Consider the following 18,815-nt stretch of genomic DNA (forward strand, 5'->3'; position numbering starts at 1 on the left):
ACAGGTCTGTGAGAGCCAGACATCTTGCTTGTTTGTAGGTGACCAAATACTTATTTTCCACCATGATTTGCCAATAAATTCTTTAAAAATCAGACAATGTGATTTTCTGGATTTTTTTTCCCATTTTGTCTCTCATAGTTGAGCTATACCTATGATGAAAATTACAGGCCTTTCTCATCTTTTTAAGTGGGAGAGCTTGCACAATTGGTGGCTGACTAAATACCTTTTTGCCCCACTGTATGTTAACCCACAGTTAAAACCAAAATTAGTATTGGCTGATGAACATGATAAATTTATTGGAGTAGAAATTGAATTACAGGGAATCAAAACATTAATCTTGGGACTTTATCCTCCAAATGAAGATAAAGGAAAAAAATTTAAATATCTTAAGGAAAAGTGGATAAATTTTTCTAATGAAATTGGTGTCTGATGGGAGATTGGAATGGAATGGTATACCCACAATTGGATAGAACATCAGAGAAGGAAGTTAAAAAGAATCAGGGTAAATTATCTAAGACATTTTTTTTATTTGATGGACAATCTATCTTTAGCGGATAAGTGGCAACTCTAAAGAATATACTTACTTTTCAGAAAAACACAGATCATTCTCAAGGATAGATATGATTTGGATTTCAAAGACTTTAGCTGTTAATATTTCTAAAGTAGAGATTTGACCAAAGACTTTTTTTTATCATAACTCACTAAGTTGGACTTTTAAAAGAAAATCTAATTCATTCAGGTGGAAATTAAATGAAATGTTACTGCAAAAGGAAGAGATAGTGAAAGTTTGTAAAAAAATTAATAGATTTTTTAAAGAATAATCTAAATAAAGGAATGGACTTGAGAAGGGTTTGCGATGCAAGTAAACCTTTTATTAGAGGGTAATTCATTCAGTATAACATTGAGTATAAAAAGAGGAATCAAGAGAAAATGCAAGCTATTTTGGAGGAGATAAAGAGGAAAGAGGATGAACTAAAGTTAACACCAGAAAAGTTGAGTATTTCAAACCAAATTAAACTTTTACAGCAACATCTATCTATGTTAACAGTGAGAGAATTGGAAAAAAAGATGAACTATGTCAAACAAAAAACCTTTGAATTTGCAAATAAACTGGGGAGATGGTTGGCCTATAAATTAAGAAAGGAGAAAGAAAAGAAAATGATTATGAAACTTCAAGAAGGTGATGCTGTAATAATGGACAATGAGTCTATACAAAAACATTTTCCATCAGTACTAATTTATATAAAAGACAGGAACTCGCTCTGGAAAAAAATAAATTACTGCCTAAAAAACCAAAATTTACCAAAGCTTATGGATAACCAAAAACAGATTATGAATGGACCTATAACAATAATGGAGTATCTGAAGCTATAAAAAAAATTAAAGCAAGTAAAGCACCAGGACCAGATGGGCTTCCAGGAAAATACTACAACAATTTTGAGGATTAAATATTCTAACCTCTCCAATCTATGATGAACTCTATATTGGCAGAAGGTGGGATACCAGTCTTAGAAGGAGGCTAGTATAGCATTATTATTACTATTATTACGTAAAGAAGGACAAGATTTGAACCTAACTAAAAATTATAGACCAATATCATTATTGAATAATGATTATAAGTTGTTCACAACAATCTTAGCAGACAAACTGAAAGTTATATTACAAGAATTTATTCATGAAGATCAATGTTGATTTTTACCTAAAAGACAATTAAAAGATAATATCGAAGAGTGTTGGACATCATAGAATATTTGGAACACCACAATGAAAAACAAGCTGCATTAATTTTTTTGGATGCAGAGAAAGCTTTTGACAATTTAAATTGGCCTTTTATGTTCAAAGTTTTGGAAGATATAAATTTTGGAGGGAATTTTATAAAAAGTGAAATCAATGTATACATCACAGAAAGTGTAAATTATTGTGAATAGAGACTTAACCAAATCATGTGAGATACAAAAGGGAATGGTTGTCCACTGTTTCCCTTTTGTTTATTTTAGTTTTGGAAATTTTGAATAGAGATATAAGGAGAGATGAGAAGATAAGAGGCATAAAAATTAAGAAAGAGACATATAAGTTGAGACCCTTTGCGAATGATTTGGTGTTGGTGCTGGAAGGAGATCGAAACTTTAATGAAAAAATTGAAAGAATTTGGTGTTTTGTCTGGTTTTAAACTTAATAAGCAAAAGACTAAAATGTTAATGAAAAATATGAGGACACAAGAAGAATTGATGAATAAAACAGGTTTTAAGACTGAAAAAAAGGTTAAATATTTGGGGTGAATTTGACAAATAGTAATTGTATGTTGTTTCAAAATAATTATGTTAAGACTTGGAATGAAATTAAAAAAGATAAGATGGGGAAAATTACAATTGTCATTGCTGGGAAGAATTTCTATAATTAAGATGAATATTTTACCTAGAATGTTATTTTTGTTTCAAACAATACCTGTTATGACAACTGACGTTCCATTTAAACAATGGCATAAAGACATACCTAAATTTGTGTGGCAAGATAACCAACAAATTAAGTACAAAGTTTTACAAGATACTAAAGAAAGAGGAGGTTTAGGTCTCCCGGATTTGAATCTGTATTTTGTAACTTGTTGTTTGGTTTGGATGAAAGCGTGGGTGCTGCTGAGAAATAGGAGATTATTGTAACTAGAGGGCATGACCTAAGATTTGGGTGGTATGGCTATTTATGGTACGATAAAGTTAATGTACAGTGGGGCAAAAAAGTATTTAGTCAGCCACCAATTGTGCAAGTTCTCCCACTTAAAAAGATGAGAGAGGCCTGTAATTTTCATCATAGGTATACCTCAACTATGAGAGACAACATGGGGAACAAAATCCAGAAAATCACATTGTCTGATTTTTAAAGAATTTATTTGCAAATCATGGTGGAAAATAAGTATTTGGTCAATATCAAAAGTTAATCTCAATACTTTGTTATATATCCTTTGTTGGCAATGACAGAGGTCAAACGTTTTCTGTAAGTCTTCACAAGGTTTTCACACACTGTTGCTGGTATTGTGGCCCATTCCTCCATGCAGAGCTCCTCTAGAGCAGTGATGTTTTGGGGCTGTCGCTGGGCAACACGGACTTTCAACTCCCTCCAAAGGTTTTCCATGGGGTTGAGATCTGGAGACTGGCTAGGCCACTCCAGATCCTTGAAATGCTTCTTACGAAGCCATTCCTTCGTTGCCCGGGTGGTGTGTTTGGGATCATTGTCATGCTGAAAGACCCAGCCACGTTTCATCTTCAATGCCCTTGCTGATGGAAGGAGGCGTTCACTCAAAATCTCACGATACATGGCCCCATTCATTCTTTCCTTTACACGGATCAGTCGTCCTGGTCCCTTTGCAGAAAAACAGCCCCAAAGCATGATGTTTCCACCCCCATGCTTCACAGTAGGTATGGTGTTCTTTGGATGCAACTCAGCATTCTCTCTTCTCCAAACACGACAAGTTGAGTTTAGACCAAAGCATTCTACTTTGGTTTCATCTGACCATATGGCATTCTCCCAATCCTCTTCTGGATCATCCAAATGCTCTCTAGCAAACTTCAGACAGGCCCAGACATGTACTGGCTTAAGCAAGGGGACACGTCTGGCACTGCAGGATTTGAGTCCCTGGCGGCGTAGTGTGTTACTGATGGTAGCCTTTGTTACTTTGGTCCCAGCTCTCTGCAGGTCATTCACTAGGTCCCCCCATGTGGTTCTGGGATTTTTGCTCACCGTTCTTGTGATCATTTTGACCCCACAGGGTGAGATCTTGCGTGGAGCCCCAGATCAAGGGAGGTTATCAGTGGTCTTGTATGTCTTCCATTTTCTAATTATTGCTCCCACAGTTGATTTCTTCACACCAAGCTGCTTGCCTATTGCAGATTCAGTCTTCCCAGCCTGGTGCAGGTCTACAATTTTGTTTCTAGTGTCCTTCAACAGCTCTTTGGTCTTGGCCATAGTGGAGTTTGGAGTGTGACTGTTTGAGGTTGTGGACAGGTGTCTTTTATATTGATAACAAGGTCAAACAGGTGCCATTACTACAGGTAACGAGTGGAGGACAGAGGAGCCTCTTAAAGAAGTAGTTACAGGTCTGTGAGAGCCAGACATCTTGCTTGTTTGTAGGTGACCAAATACTTATTTTCCACCATGATTTGCAAATAAATTCTTTAAAAATCAGACAATGTGATTTTCTGGATTTCCCCCCATTTTGTCTCTCATAGTTGAGGTATACCTATGATGAAAATTACAGGCCTCTCTCATCTTTTTAAGTGGGAGAACTTGCACAATTGGTGGCTGACTAAATACTTTTTTGCCCCACTATAGATTTTAAAAATATTTTATTAGACATGCCCTATTGAGAATATGGAACAGATATGAATCTAGGTTGTCTCCGTAAGTTCCGTTATGGTTGTCACCACGAGAAGCTTTTTATAGAAGAGAAATGATAACTAAACATAAATAGTTAATTTATGGTGACATACTGTAATTTTCTCAAAGGGACTTTAAATTAAAGACAAGAGATGAATTGATATCAGAAGAATACATGTGTCAATGGTTTGCCTATATACAATTGCAAGAAAGACTTAAAATAGATAAAAGGACTTATACTTTTGAATATGGTAAGACTGAATTTGAAGCAGAATTATGTACTAATGATGAACACATTATTGTAAAGATGTATAAAGTTTTTTTGAAACTGAAGATAGAAGTTGAACAAGTTAAGGACTGTATAATAAAATGGGCTAAAAACTTACAGATGGAACAATGGGAAAATATATGGCAGAAAGGACTGAAATTTGCATTGTGTTATAACCTTAAAGAGAACTTTTATAAAATGATGTATTGTTGGTACTTGTCGCCAGAAAAATTATCTAAAATGTACAAAGGTACTTCAAATGTATGTTGGAAATGTGAACAATAAGAAGGGACATTTTATCATCTCTGGTGGACTTGTAAAAAAGCAAAAAAATTTGGAATGAGATACATATTTTCACATAGAATATTTTAGAGATTAATGTTCAGTCCAAACCAGAGACTTTCCTTTTGGGCTTGATGGATAAATACTTGGAAAAAACCTATAGAACTTTGTTCTTATATATGATAACAGCAGCAAGGCTTTTATATGCACAGAGGTGGAAAGATAAGATACTATCTACAATGGAAGAATGGATGGTGAAGCTGATGGAGTTGATTGAGATGGCAAAATTGACAGCTTTGATTCGAGATAAGACATTGTGTAATTTTAATGCTAACTGGAAACCTTTTTTGGACTTTTTGTGGGAAACAGAAAAAAATGAAATTATGTTGTATGGATTTGATGATTAGAAATAATATGGGTTAATAGAAATAATGGAAGTTATGTATATTTAGAGTAAGAGTTTGATGTATATCGTTACTTACATCTGTTGCAAGGAGGGTTGGAAGTCAATTCTTTTTTCTTATGTCTTCTTTTTTTCTGCACTTGATCTTACTATCCATTTTTTTCTAATTTCTCTTTTCTTATTATTCTTTTTCTTAATATTCTTGTTAGTTTTTACTGTTCTTTAAAATAAATTAATAAAGTTATTTTTAAAAATAGAGTACAATGTTACATGAGAGAACTTTGACCCATCACTACTTGAGCAGCTGCATCATGGACCAGTTGCAGCTTCTGGATGTTCTTTAAAGGCAAGTCAATGTACAGTGAATTACTGTAATCCAAACAGGAGGTGACTGAGCCATGAACAACTCTAAGCAGGCCTTCTACCTCAGGAATGGTTGCACCTGATGCACCAGATATTATTGTGCAAAAGCCACTCTTTCTTCCTGGAATTAAGCCTGAGCTGTTTTTCCAGATTAACAGCCTCCAGGTCCAGAGTAGAACTTCTACCAGACCTGTTTGGCCCAGGGTCACAATAAATAACTCTATATTATATGCATACTAGTGATACCTGACCCCTAGAGGCTTCATATAAATATTGAATAGGAGAGATTGATGCGTTGAGCCCTAAGCCCTTTGTTCGCCCTTACCACTAATTGGAACCTACCCCTCAGCAAGGAAAACCACTATAAAACAATGCCCCTCAGTTCCAACCCAAAGGACCAATCCAAGATGATACCAGAATTGATAGAATCAAAAACCAAAGGAAGATGCAACAGAAACAGAAGACTCATATGGCCCCTGTTCCAGTCTTGCCACAGGTCATCCACAAGAGTAAGCAATGCTTTGGTACCATATCAAGGCCTGAAACCTGAATTAAAGAGATGCAGATAATTTGTTTCCTCTGCAACTGCAGGTCCACTACCTTCTCAACAACGTTCCTCAAAAAGGGAAGGCTGGATGGTAGTTAACTAATACTTCTGGGTCAAGTTGTGCCATAGAAATCCACTGTAGCCCCCAGAGAGGAAGACAAACATACTATCTCAGATTACTCTCATAATTGTCCACTTCACTTCTCTCCCTGGGGAGCAATGCCTGAGCATTGGTTGAGTATCCTCGCCTTCCTCCCTCCCTGAAAGACCAGTTTGGGTTCCAGCTGATGATTTTTGTTTGTTGCTTTCTATTGTTTTCTCTACAGGCTGCTCCCTCATATGAACAGGATGCATCTAGCACCTGCTCTACACTGTAAATAACAGTAGGTGGTAGGTTCCAAATTAAAATCAGTGTTATGGAAGATACTATCCATTTAACCTTACTTTTTGTTTAAACTGCTGGCCAGGGCACTAGACTAATGAATAAGCAAGTATATATGTATCTTTACTGTAGATCAGTGATTCTCAACCTTTTTGAAGCTGCCGCCTCCCTAAGGAGCGGAAAATTTTTCAACACCACCCTTTGTGAAAATCCTGTAATTTAGGGTATGGGGGGGGGGAGTTACTGAATTATAAAAGGCAAAAATTTTAAGTAATTTTTTTCAGTAGACTTACACACCAAATTTGTTCGATTTAACTCGATACTTTTGCCCTTGAAGGTAATTGCATTCCTTTTATTAAAATTAAAATGACTAATGCAAAAAAAATGCTTAAATGCTCTTTTATGTAAATACATTTATTTCAAAATGCTGTAAATACGTTTATTTATTTTTTTGATGCTCTTTTTAAAAAATTTTTATTTTTTTATTTTTTTAATTTTTTTTGCAAATGCTTTTTTAATGTTTAAAAATTCTTTATTCTTAATTAGATAATTTTAAAAAACAGCAAAAAAATACGCTAAAAGAGTAATATCAATGAAACATGCTTGATATGTCAGTGGGATGGTTGTGCTTGATGGTTCAGAGCCAGTTTCTGAACGTTCGGTTCAATAATGTTAGAGAGATGAAGGCGCAAGTCCCCTCTTTCCACGATTTGGAGTCGACTTTTCTTTTTTGTAAAATTGTAAAAACAGAAATGAAGCGAACGAAAAGCAACTCAAGAAACACGGGTCAAATCAAACATTCATACAGAAAGGACGCTCAACGCATGCGCTGCGATTAATCACGCGGGAAGACAGCTGATGCATGCGCTGCGATTAATCGTGCGGGAAGGCAGCTGATGCACGCGCTGCGATTAATCGCGCGGGAAAACAGCTGACGCATGCGCTGTGCTGGTTGGGATCGGAGAAGAATCGTAGTGTCGAGTTCTTCAAGGTCATCCTACCTAGAATACAAATTCGTCTCACCATTCTTAGAAGTGCGTGAGGGCAGCCGTCGTGTAAGTTCGTTTTATTGCTGGTACAAATGGTGTAAACCGGATAATCAATTTAATAAATTTTTTGGGGAGTTTTAAAATTAAGTTCGAATGCCAAAACATGCTCATCGCCCCTCTACCGCCCAAAACATGCCCACCGCCCCCCTACTGCCCAAAACAAGTTCACCGCCCCTCAGCATCCTCCCACTGCCCCCTGGGGGACGGTACCGCCCCCATTGAGAACCAATGCTGTAGATAGTTTCAAATGTGTCATTTCTTTGTAATAGAGATTGGTAATAAGGGCCCTTCATTATTTTTGGCTTTAGAGACGTTAGGATGGACTTTGATGGGCACAGATGTTTTGATCCCTCTTTACTCCATGAAGAAATGTAAATGAGGCAGTAGCTGATGAGGGAGAAGGGAAGGTGAGTCCTGCTAAGATGCTATTCATATGCTTGACTGTTAGGCAAAAGTGGTGTAGGAGGGGCCCAGGAGAATTACTTGGCCCAGGAGGATCTAAACTATTGGTTCACATAGTATTCTCCTTGATTAACACAAATATATATGGATGCTAGTATACATAAGGGAAAGGAAATGGGCTTCTCAGCTTCCTAAATGTGGAGTTATAGCCCAGATTCAAAGCTGCAGTCCATTATGAATGTGATCACATCCACCACATTTAGCCTCCAATTATGTCTTGAGATTGGGAAAGAACAACATTTCATGATTCTGGCCTGTTGTTTTAACTGAGGAGATGAACAACTGTTCTATGGTGGTTGCAATATGGGTTCAAGTCTGAAGAGCAGCCTCTCTTGCCCAGGCATGTGTTCCTCCTCCCAACATTTAAATGGTCAGTGCGGATTTTTGTTCCTTTTTATAGCCGGAATTAAACTCCTGACTTCTGTTTTCCAAAATTGTGCACCCAGAGTTGTAGGAGGTTGTACTTATGTGTTTTTGTAGCTTCCCATTTTCAAGTACTCTGGCTCTTCTGATTGACTACTTGAGTCTTGTTTTGTGTGTGCCTTATATCTGTAGGTTAAGAAAACTGTTTGTGCTGCCTAAAGGCAGGTTATTGATATCCCACTGGAGCTGCAGTAAGTTGTGGGCTTTTCCTCTTACCCTTTGCATCCAGTGCCCCAAGTAAAGGTGTTATACAAATAAGGCAATTCAAACCTTTATCTGTAGGAATGCTTGGGAGCTGGCATACTGGAGATGATTGCTGGTTGTGCCAGTAAGTTGATGGAGTTATTAACATCATGGATCTGTGGTGATGCAGACAGGTGAATCCCTACTGTTTTATGTGTAAGGTTTGCCCCGTTCGACAGAGAAACTCCCGTGACATGTGTGGTTCACAAAAGAGGTTTACTCATGCGTAACGTAGCAGTCACAAGCAAAGCCAGGACTGGCTTGGTACAATTGCATCACTCGTTATATTCCCCCCTTCCTGCGCTTTTTTCCCCCCGCGATCACATTACCGTTGCGGATTATCGGCCCCCCAATAATCCCTCTTAATTGTCCATGATGGCAGGTTCGGTCAGGGTCCATTGTCCTTGATTGACAGTCCCCCTCCGGCTTGGGTTGGTCCCCCCCCGTTACGTGCAAGCCCGAGGGTTCTGTGTTGCATGGCGATCTTGTTTCGCTGCCTGCGGCCCCGTTCATTGTTGGCTTGCGCCATTATCAGTGTAGAGTTAAAACTTCCGCTGCGGTTTTCCTGTTTGGCTGGGCGCAGGTGGCCCATTAATTAGCGGCGCTTTCAGTTCCTCTTTCCCTCGCTAGCTGCCACTGGTGGAGTTCGCGTGGTCTGGCTGCGAGCTTCTCCGAAGCCCCGTGCTGACCGAACCTGACATTATGTTCATTGGCTCCTCTCTTGTATAGGCAGACTGTTTATGTATTATTTTATTTGTATGCTCTATGTCCTGTTATTCTGGTAAGTACTCAATCCAACTAACAAAATTAAGAAAAAACAGAATATAAAAAAGTTCAAAACACAGAGTAAACTTTTCAGTAACACAAGAAAGTGTTACATTATTCAAACTATTAAAAGCCTGGTGAATATGATATGATTCCTGTACATTGCACTTATTACTAGTCTAGCTGCTACATTTACATCAACTTCCAGATGCTCCTACATAGAGTGCATTGCAGTAGCCAAGATAAGCTGGACTGAAAATTATGGGAAAGTTATAGATATTCCCAAAAACCCTACAATGCTATGCTCTCCGCTTACCTGTGTTTTCCCATCATTTTTTCTGAACTGAACATGTGTTACATACACACAGGCAATTCACATTAAAAACGGGCTCAGATAACATCCTGGCCCAGGGGCATAGGGGAAGAACCACATCTTTAAGGCCTTTACAAAGGCCAGCAGGGCCAGGGCCATCTGAATCTCAGGGGGAATGTTATTCCATAGGGCAGTGTGGTGACAGGAAGGCATGCCTCCTGAATCCCATAAAATGATGCTGTTTAATTGTCACCTTGTGGCACCCAGGAAGCATGCTGCAGGATACCCAATCCTATCAGTTTGTGTTGGATGAGCAGAGATAATTGGTATCCAGTTCCTGTTCCACAAAGGGCTTTATAGATGACACCTGCCACCTTGAATTTCACCCAGAAGCCCACTGGCAACCAGCACAGCTTGCTTAATAACTGTGTTACATGGGCATACCAAGATGCAGCGGTAACTATTTGTACTGCTGCTGCAATTATAACTTCTGAGTGGTCTTCAAGGGCAGCACTATGTAGAATACAATCCATTAGGCCATGGATAAGACATGAGTGACTAAGGCCTCCTAAGTGAGGAACTGATGCAGTTGGCTCACAATATGAATTTGTGCAAAGGCCCTCCTAGCCATGGCTGCTACCTCCTTTTTGAACAGGAGCTGAGAATCTGTGAGGATGCCCAAATTGCTCACCTGTTCTGTCTGGGGAAGGGTAGTCTCATCCAGAACTAACAGTGGAAAGACTAAGGATCCAGGTGTCCCCAAAATCCACAGCTAGTCAGTCTTGCTAGGGTTGATCCTGAATCTGTTCCTCCCCATCCATATGCAATCTTGATGGCACTGCTTTGCCAGCATAGGATTGAGATATAACAATATCATCAGCATACTGATAATACCTAACCCAAAGCTGATGGACAACCTCACCCAATTGTTTCATGCAGATGCTAAATAGCAGGGAGAGCGTTGAACCCTGAGGTACTCCAGAAAACAAGGGCATAGATTTAATACTCTCCCTTTGCTGCCTGGAACCAAGCCTGAAGGAAGAAGAACCACTGCAACATCATATCCTCCACTCCTAATCCCATGAGCCAATCCAGAAGGATGCTGTGATTGATGGTATCAAAAGGTGCTGAGAGATCAAGGAGAGATCAAGGCCGTGATAGATGAATTGAAGGTTGGTTCCTGAATGAAGTAAGAATGATATATGTTGGAGTTAAAGCGCACATATGAATAAATGCTTAGCAAATGGTTCATCATTGTATGAGGAGTAAAAGGATTATAGTCCCCTTGGTTTAATGTATTTATGGATAAATGTACAAGGAATGCTTGTGATTTAGAGGTATATTGGTTGGGAACGCAAATGTGTATGTAGTTTGTATACAGATTATGCATGTTGCTGGCTGAGATTTGCAGGGAATGTTAAATTTTATGATGTAGCAGGGTGTATGCTTTAAGGATGGAATGGTGGGTAGAATGTTCCCCAAGGAAGTAATGCCATATTGCTGGGGTTTGGTTTAGTTTTTTATTTATTCCATTTCTGGATCTAATCTGACTATTGTACTGGAGAATTTGTAAACCTCTCCTAGTCATTTTTATTGGAACAGCTTATAAATTCAGTTTAAAAAATGAAGGTATAGCATAAACTAGGTATATTCCCTTTTCTTTTTCTTATCTTATGCCTTTAATTTCTTTTGCTTACTATTTCTTTGGCCTTTTCTGTGCTCTGCCATAAAGTTGTTTCTCCAAAAGGGATAAGCAAGGTATCTGTGCATATATGCTATCCAATAAAGAATATTTTCAGAAATGCTAGTTCCTAGTTTGAATTTTGAAAAAAATTGCTCCTTCTCTATATCTTTTCTAATACTACAAAATTTAATTTGATCTGTGATAATAGGAACAGAACTAAGTCCTCAAGAGCTGGATATAGACACTGCAATGTATATTAGCTATTTCTTTTATTTTGTAGCACTTCTTAGTATTCTTTACCTTAGCATACTGATACATATTTTCAGTGATTCCAGAGCTGCCTTCTCGTGTTTCAAGAGAATTAAGAATTCATTGACAGAATGTAGTCTGCAATCTCCATGCAGGAGATGCTGTCAAAATTTTAGTATCCATGTTTGGCAAAGAAATCAAGTGATAGCTTGTACACTCTACTGAGTCTTTACCTGGCTTCAATATTACAGGCATAGCAGCATCACAAAGACATTATTATGCATCTTCAATAGAACAGGAACAAAGCATGTATGTCTATCTGGGCCAGGAGCCTTTCCTGTTTTAGGGCTTTAATAGTGTCTGTAATAATAACGGTTCAGCCAGATCAGCAGTTTGATTTTGAAAAACTGTGAGAGCTTGATCTGTCAAAGTCAGAGACCGACTTCTGGAGAACAAACTGATTGGTTACCATAGAAAGGCATAGCTAGTCACTGCTCTTCCCAACCCAAAATATAATGCCCTTAACCTGTTGTGCTACATGGGGAGAAGAAACACAAAAATTGATCTTGCTTCTACTATTAATGAAGCCTGCATTGTGTATTTATTTATTTATTTAGTGGATTTATAGGGCCACCCAACTGCATGTGACTCTAGGCAACATACAATAGAAACAATAAATAAACAAAAATAACTATACAACGTTAAAAAAGAACAGCCTAATATATATAATATAAAATGGTGGCCAAATGAGATAATTAGACAACCAAAAGAAGACTGCACCCAACTGGATCCGAACACTTGGGGATAATAGCTTTTCTAATGGCAAGCAGAGTTGAGGCCTATTGCATATTGGGGGCGGGGGCGGAGGGAGAGATAATTCCAGACAACAAAGGAAGCCACTGAAAAGGCACTCTTCTTAGGTTCCATAAGATAGCAATATTTAAAAGGGGAACCTGGAGCATACCTTCCCTAAGGGAGCATGTGGGGTGGGCAGATGTTCTTGGGAGAAGGCAGTCCTGCAAATAACCCACTTCTATGTCAGATGTTAGGCAGCTATTTTTTTAGAAAGGTTGGCTACTTGGGGGCTATTTTTAAATATACTGTTATAAGAGTTCTAAAACTGTGTTTAAAAGAAGCCTGCCTAAGAGTTGACAGGCAAGGGGGAATGCGCAATATAGTGTAAGAAAACTCCCACTTCTCAGTATAATCCTGCAACTCCACTGGCTGTTAGTCTAACAGGTATGGCTGCTTTGTTCAGCTGTTCAATGCTCAAGGTTAACATTTGGGAATCTTTTATTCACGACATTTACTTTAATCAGTATATCATGCCACAACATTAAGCCACATGGAAATGTGAAGTTTATCTGCATTTCTGGTGATTACATTTCCCTGTGCCATTTTTCTCCCACAAGTAGTTCTTGTCAAAGCATTATATTTTAGATTGGTATCAACTAGAGATTATTTGATGTTTGATAGGCTTTATTACCTCCATTTGACTTTCCCATCACATGGCACTCAGTGGTTTCAGTGTTGGAGGTGGTATTTCCAGATTTTGATTCAAAATTGCCATTGATGAGTCAATGCAGAGAAAAATACACAGATGCTTAAGTTATATTAAAAAATTCAGCAACCTCACTAGAAATTGATACATCACTGACCACCAAGTTAAATGAATGAGAACAGCATAAGACAAAAAAAGCTTGAGGTTTTATCTCTTGGATCCATGTTTGCATTCCTCTGTTCTTCCTTTTCATATTGGCCCTGACCTCTCATGTCAGCTATAGTAATTATCATACCTACTAGCATTTTAAGAAGCACATTTGTTATTCCAGCTCCTGTAAGTAGCATCAATTTCAACAAATTCTAAAATATGCTCTCTGACAGTTACCACTGAAGGTGCATTTTCAGTAAGTTCTGCTGTTGTTATAAATCACAAAATCACATAGTATTTTTCTGTATAGCTAATGTCAGATTTACAGTCCAGAATAACAAAGTAATATCTTGCTGACTTCAAATCTTCCACAACTGCTGTTTGATTTTTTTTGCCAGTAATTGTATGATCTCATCTAAGAATTGTTTTTCCAAAGTAATGATTTGTTTAGATTTCTTGGGTGTGTCTCTTCTTAGATGTTCCTGGACCTGGAGTAACACATCAAATTGTGCTCTCAGCTCCACAATTTTAAATTTCAATTTTTCAGCATATATATCTGGTTGGAATTGTCATGTAGTTCTAGGTTGTGCTCTGATGCAGTCTTCTTCTGATGTTGTTCATTAATGGTGGAATTTAAAATTAGTCTCATTTCAAGCTGCTGCCACCTATGGAATGCTCTTTGGTGATCATTTCCTTCTCAAGACAATAAGATTCTAACCTGATTTTCCCATCCTTTCTTCCTTTGGAACCTAGTGTGGCTAGACTTAAAGAGTTTGCAACAAAAACAGTTTGCAGTATTCTTGGTTTGAGTATGTAATCCATGGCTTTTCCCTGTGATACTAATGGGGATTTTATCCTAATAAAGTATTGTATGAAATCTTCTATTTGTTCAGAGAACATTAAGGTTTTTTTTTTTACTTCCTGCTCAGTGAAACATGAAGTTTTACTGAGGCAGGATTATAAATACTGAGCTAATCACAGAGATAGTAGTCCTATATATTTGTATGATGCAATCTGAGATTTGGGTGGATGATGTAGAGGAGTGAAGTTAAGAGCCTTTCTTAGAACACAGTACTTTATTGTCGAAAATTGCTTCAGTATCTCCAGACAATAGCATTTTTTAAATCCAAGACAGTACTTTTATTTCCCTAAAAACTTGTGGAACTGAAATTAATATATTTCTTACCCAAAACAGTTTGATTTTCAAATCTTATTGTTGCATTATGCTGAAACCGAAATCCAAACACTGAACAAATTATATCCTTACTTTTGACCTTGACATGTTTGCAGGAATGTCACTGTCCGGAAGATCAAGCAAGAGATTCTTCTGCAGTAATCTTACTCTTTCTGGACTGTGAGCTTCTGGACTGTAACTAGCTTTATAGGTATTGTCATTATAGACATTAACTATTGTGGAGCAACACTAATTGGTAACTATTAACCTGATGTATGCAAAATTGCAAAAGTTCAAATGCATAAATGCAATAATTAATGACACTAAGATGCTCTGTTAAAATATTGTTCCAATTAAGTGTTTGCTGTATTTTTATTTTCTCTTGTGAGCTGCCTTGAATACCCTATTGCTAATAATGAGGGTTATAAATTTTAAAAAATAGTTAATTAGTTCCATTTCCTTTCCTTCTCTTCCATCCTTAACTGTATATCTCATAATGTTGTCAGAAATTATGTAAGTCAGGCCAGTTGGCTTGTGATTCAGCATATATGTGGATGAAGCCATAATAGAGGCTGGGCAACCCAGAAAATTCAGCTAGCTGTGTAGCCACATCTTGAATGCAGATGGTTTAATGTAAACTGTTATGGGCTTGCTCTGCATTCACATTTGGATTGTCTGGCTTAAAAGTAATTTTAGATTCCGTTTACAGGCTTTCTGGGCACTTATCCCAGAGATCCCTGCAGAGATTCCCAAAACAGTGCACTGTGGGTGGGACCTTTCAAACAGGCTGCATCCCCATTTGGATTAAAACAGCTGAGACAGAAACAGTCCTGAGTTAAATAAGCCTTTGGCCCTGCTGAAATGTGATTTACTCGGAACAGCATGATGCAAGTATGTAAATAATTTGGAATAGTTATATGGACAAACAGTGCTAAATTCCTAGGGAGAAAAAGCAACATGTTGCATGGTAAATTTCTTTCATAGGGCACATGGCATCACAATGATAGTGTGGAATCAGGACAGGAAAAAACTCCCAAAGTATGAAAAGTGTCTGTGTGTTAATCCTTGGGTTTAATTATAAAAAGGAACAATTCTGGGATTAAGATATCCCTTTCTGTCCAGAAAGAGGCTTCCCTGATTTGGTGGTGGGAAATTATTTGCAGCTTTCCAGAAACTGTACAGAAATGGAGTGAATGGCAATATCCTAAATTCCCTTAGTATTGCAAAATACCCCAAAGGATAATCCTGAAAGTACCTCAGTCTTGAAACTGACACAGTTAATTCCCTCTCATTGCTTTCAGTGAGAGGGAAAAGTTAAGAAAACAAATAACAGAAAAGAAATCCTTACAGGTAGGAATGGGGGGGGGGTGCGCAAAGGAAATGTCTTTATGTTTACCACTATGAGCCAGCAGTTATCTGAACGTAATTATATTTTCACTATGAATTCCATCTGCCCGCCCATAGGCATCTGTGTGGGCTAAGGGGGACAAGTGGTGAAACACATATCATGAAATCATGATGCAAACCCCACAACTTGCATCAGACTTTGAAACACAAGTACATTATGGTAGGATTTGTGTGGTGATGTCAACATTAGGATTGTCATTTTTCTATCATCATAAGTCATTGCAGAAGCCAAATATCCTCATCCACCCAACCTGGTACTCAGGATTCCTCTGTTTCTATTTTATTAAGACCTCTTCTAACCTATGTTAAAGCATTGCTTCCCAAACCTGGGTAAATTACCCCAAATTGGATAAAAGTGGTTTTTCTTTGGGTAAGAACACACAAACCCATTCACAACTGGGACATTTAAATTGACTTAAAGATTGCCACATGTACTAAAATATATTTGAAAATCTCCCAAAATATTCCTGTTAAGACGAAAATTGATGAAATTACCAATGGTAATTTGTTGAAATGACATAAAGGTCATTCAATTATATTGTTTTTATAACACAGGTAGTCCTCGAGTTACGACCCTTCATTCAGCAATTGTTCAGAGTTACAACGGTGCTGAAGGAAGGGACTTACGTCCTCAGAGTTCTACCTGTTGTAGCACCCCTGCAGTCATGTGAACAAAATTTGGGCGCTTGGCAACCAGTTCGCACTTATGACCGGTTGCAGCATCCCGCGGTCACATGATCACCATTTGAAACCTTCCCTAATGACTCCCCCCAAGCAAAGTCAGTGGGGAAGCCAGCAGGGGAGGTCACAAGTTGCTTGGGTAAGTCTCCCTACCCATCCTGGCCTTTCCTTGCTTGCATGCACCGCACTCTCCTTTTCCCCTTTGCTCGGACGCACACATCATGCCCTCCTTCCCCCCTTCACTTGTATGCACACACTGTGCCCTTCTTTCCCCCTGAGTTTTGGGTAATAAAGCAAAATGTTTGGGAAGCACTGCTCTAAAATGTTAATTGTATATAAAATTTATATTATGCTTTAGTTCAGGTTCATCTCTTTACCAGTTATCAAATTCTGCATAAATACTTTTTGTAATGGCTACAGAAATTTAAAAGTATATCCAAAGTGGGAAAAGTATTTACCTGTATCTTACTGCAAGTGAAAATAGGGCTAGTCTTAAAATTACTAACATTTATTTTTATCTATATATCTATATACATTCATATTTCCCCTTTATTAACCTCACCTGTCATTATTGCCTCCATAATCATATACTCCAGAAGGAACAAACTGTATGTATTCATGGGATTAGCTGTAGATGAATAAATGAACTTAAAAAATAAAAAATGTGATCATCCTGATCTAAAGGTTCTTACCATTGCAATAATTTTTAGCAAGCCAATGCTCTGCAGTCATTAGTTTAATTTGCACCGCAAGCTAATCCATAATATAGACTTGGTGTGTTGTATGAATCCCAACTCTCTGGTTTGTAGGCCCTGGTTTATGGTTTGCTGCAGTATGTGAACCCCCCATAATGTCTCATTTAAGAAATCATGGTTTAGTGTGATGTGTGAACTCAATCATTGAGTAGCACCTGAATGTGCTAATAACTTTGAAAAAGTAATGCCAATAGTAACTTAGTTACTATTTGTATTCCCACAAAGCTCAGAGCAAGTTCAGTTTCTTCATTATACAATCACTGATTCATATAAGCAATTTTGTATCTTCTTGCTTCAAATGAAAGTTATTCTTTATATAATTTTTCAGGTACCCCAAGTAACCTGTCATCTTCAGAAGACTTACCAGATATAAGAAATGTAATATGTAATATAACATTGTAAACAAATCCACCAGAGAATGCAGGGAGAAAGTTGGTTACCTAGGTGATGGAAAAAAACATTTGAAAGCCTCTGGAGAGAAAACTGGTGAAAAGAGTGAAGGATTAAAAAATGAGATGCTGTTGAAGAAGTCAACAAAAGAACTAGAGTTAGCAATGGGAAAGTAAAAAAAAGATTTAAATTTCAAGGGTGAGAAGGGACCATCCCTGAAAAAGATACAGGTAGTCCTTGTTTAGCAACTGTTTGCAGTTACGATGGTGATGAAAAAGTAACTTTGCAACCAATCCTCACATTTACGACCTTCATGGGTCTGTAAAACAAAGGAAAGCTGAAGTAAGATCATGAGCACAGTTGCGGTTTCACTTAGCAACGGCTTTGCTTAACTACCAGGTTGCTTGTCCCAATTGTGGTTGCCAAATGAGGACTACCTGTAAATGTAGAGATCTGCTTGTCAGGCCTGTAATAATTTGGGATTTCTTGTGTTTCTTGAAAAGATGCCATCAGATGTGGGAGTGGAAATAGTATTTGAGAAGTAGTTTTTTATGATAGCAGCAACTCAAATGCCCCTTTCATTGGTGCCTACTAAATAGTTCTCTTTTACATGCAGAAAACTATACATTTGAGACAATAAGGGTTTTATGAGATAGACTTTTTGAACCATTATGCTTGGCAAATACACAGTGCAACAAAAACATTGTTGCACAGTTTTCATAACCTGTTAAAACACAGCTGCTTTCAACATTCATCTTATTAGCCAGACCCAACTTGTCTTTGGAATTGGACTATAGCTGAGCTGTTGCTACCTGTGATTGAAATGGCATTATGTGTTTTATTAATCAAAGCAAGCAAACAAAGGTACTAGATGCTTTCAGATGTCAGAGTTATCCACTGACAAAGAAGCAAGTACAATACCCCATGGTTTTCCTCTGATAGGATTCGTCTATTGT

General features: G+C 37.8%; 1 protein-coding gene across 4 annotated transcripts in view; it reads left to right on the forward strand.

Moving 5' to 3' along the window:
- The window catches only part of TCF20 (transcription factor 20), a 236,759-nt gene that overhangs the window by 33,175 nt on the left and 184,769 nt on the right, over positions 1 to 18,815 (forward strand). Inside the window, exons 1-2 of one of the 4 annotated variants that reach the window (XM_088140977.1) lie at positions 7,971 to 8,069; positions 10,808 to 11,040. The exons of the other annotated variants lie outside the window; for them this stretch is intronic. The gene's annotated coding sequence lies outside the window, so the exon portion shown is untranslated. Of the gene's footprint in view, positions 1 to 7,970; positions 8,070 to 10,807; positions 11,041 to 18,815 lie in introns of those variants that run through there. 4 annotated transcript variants of the gene reach the window in all.

The sequence above is a fragment of the Python bivittatus genome, unplaced genomic scaffold (assembly GCF_059951505.1).
Source record: "Python bivittatus isolate LINGU-HERP-01145 unplaced genomic scaffold, Pbiv_v1 ctg000330_np1212, whole genome shotgun sequence".
NCBI lineage: Eukaryota > Metazoa > Chordata > Lepidosauria > Squamata > Pythonidae > Python > Python bivittatus.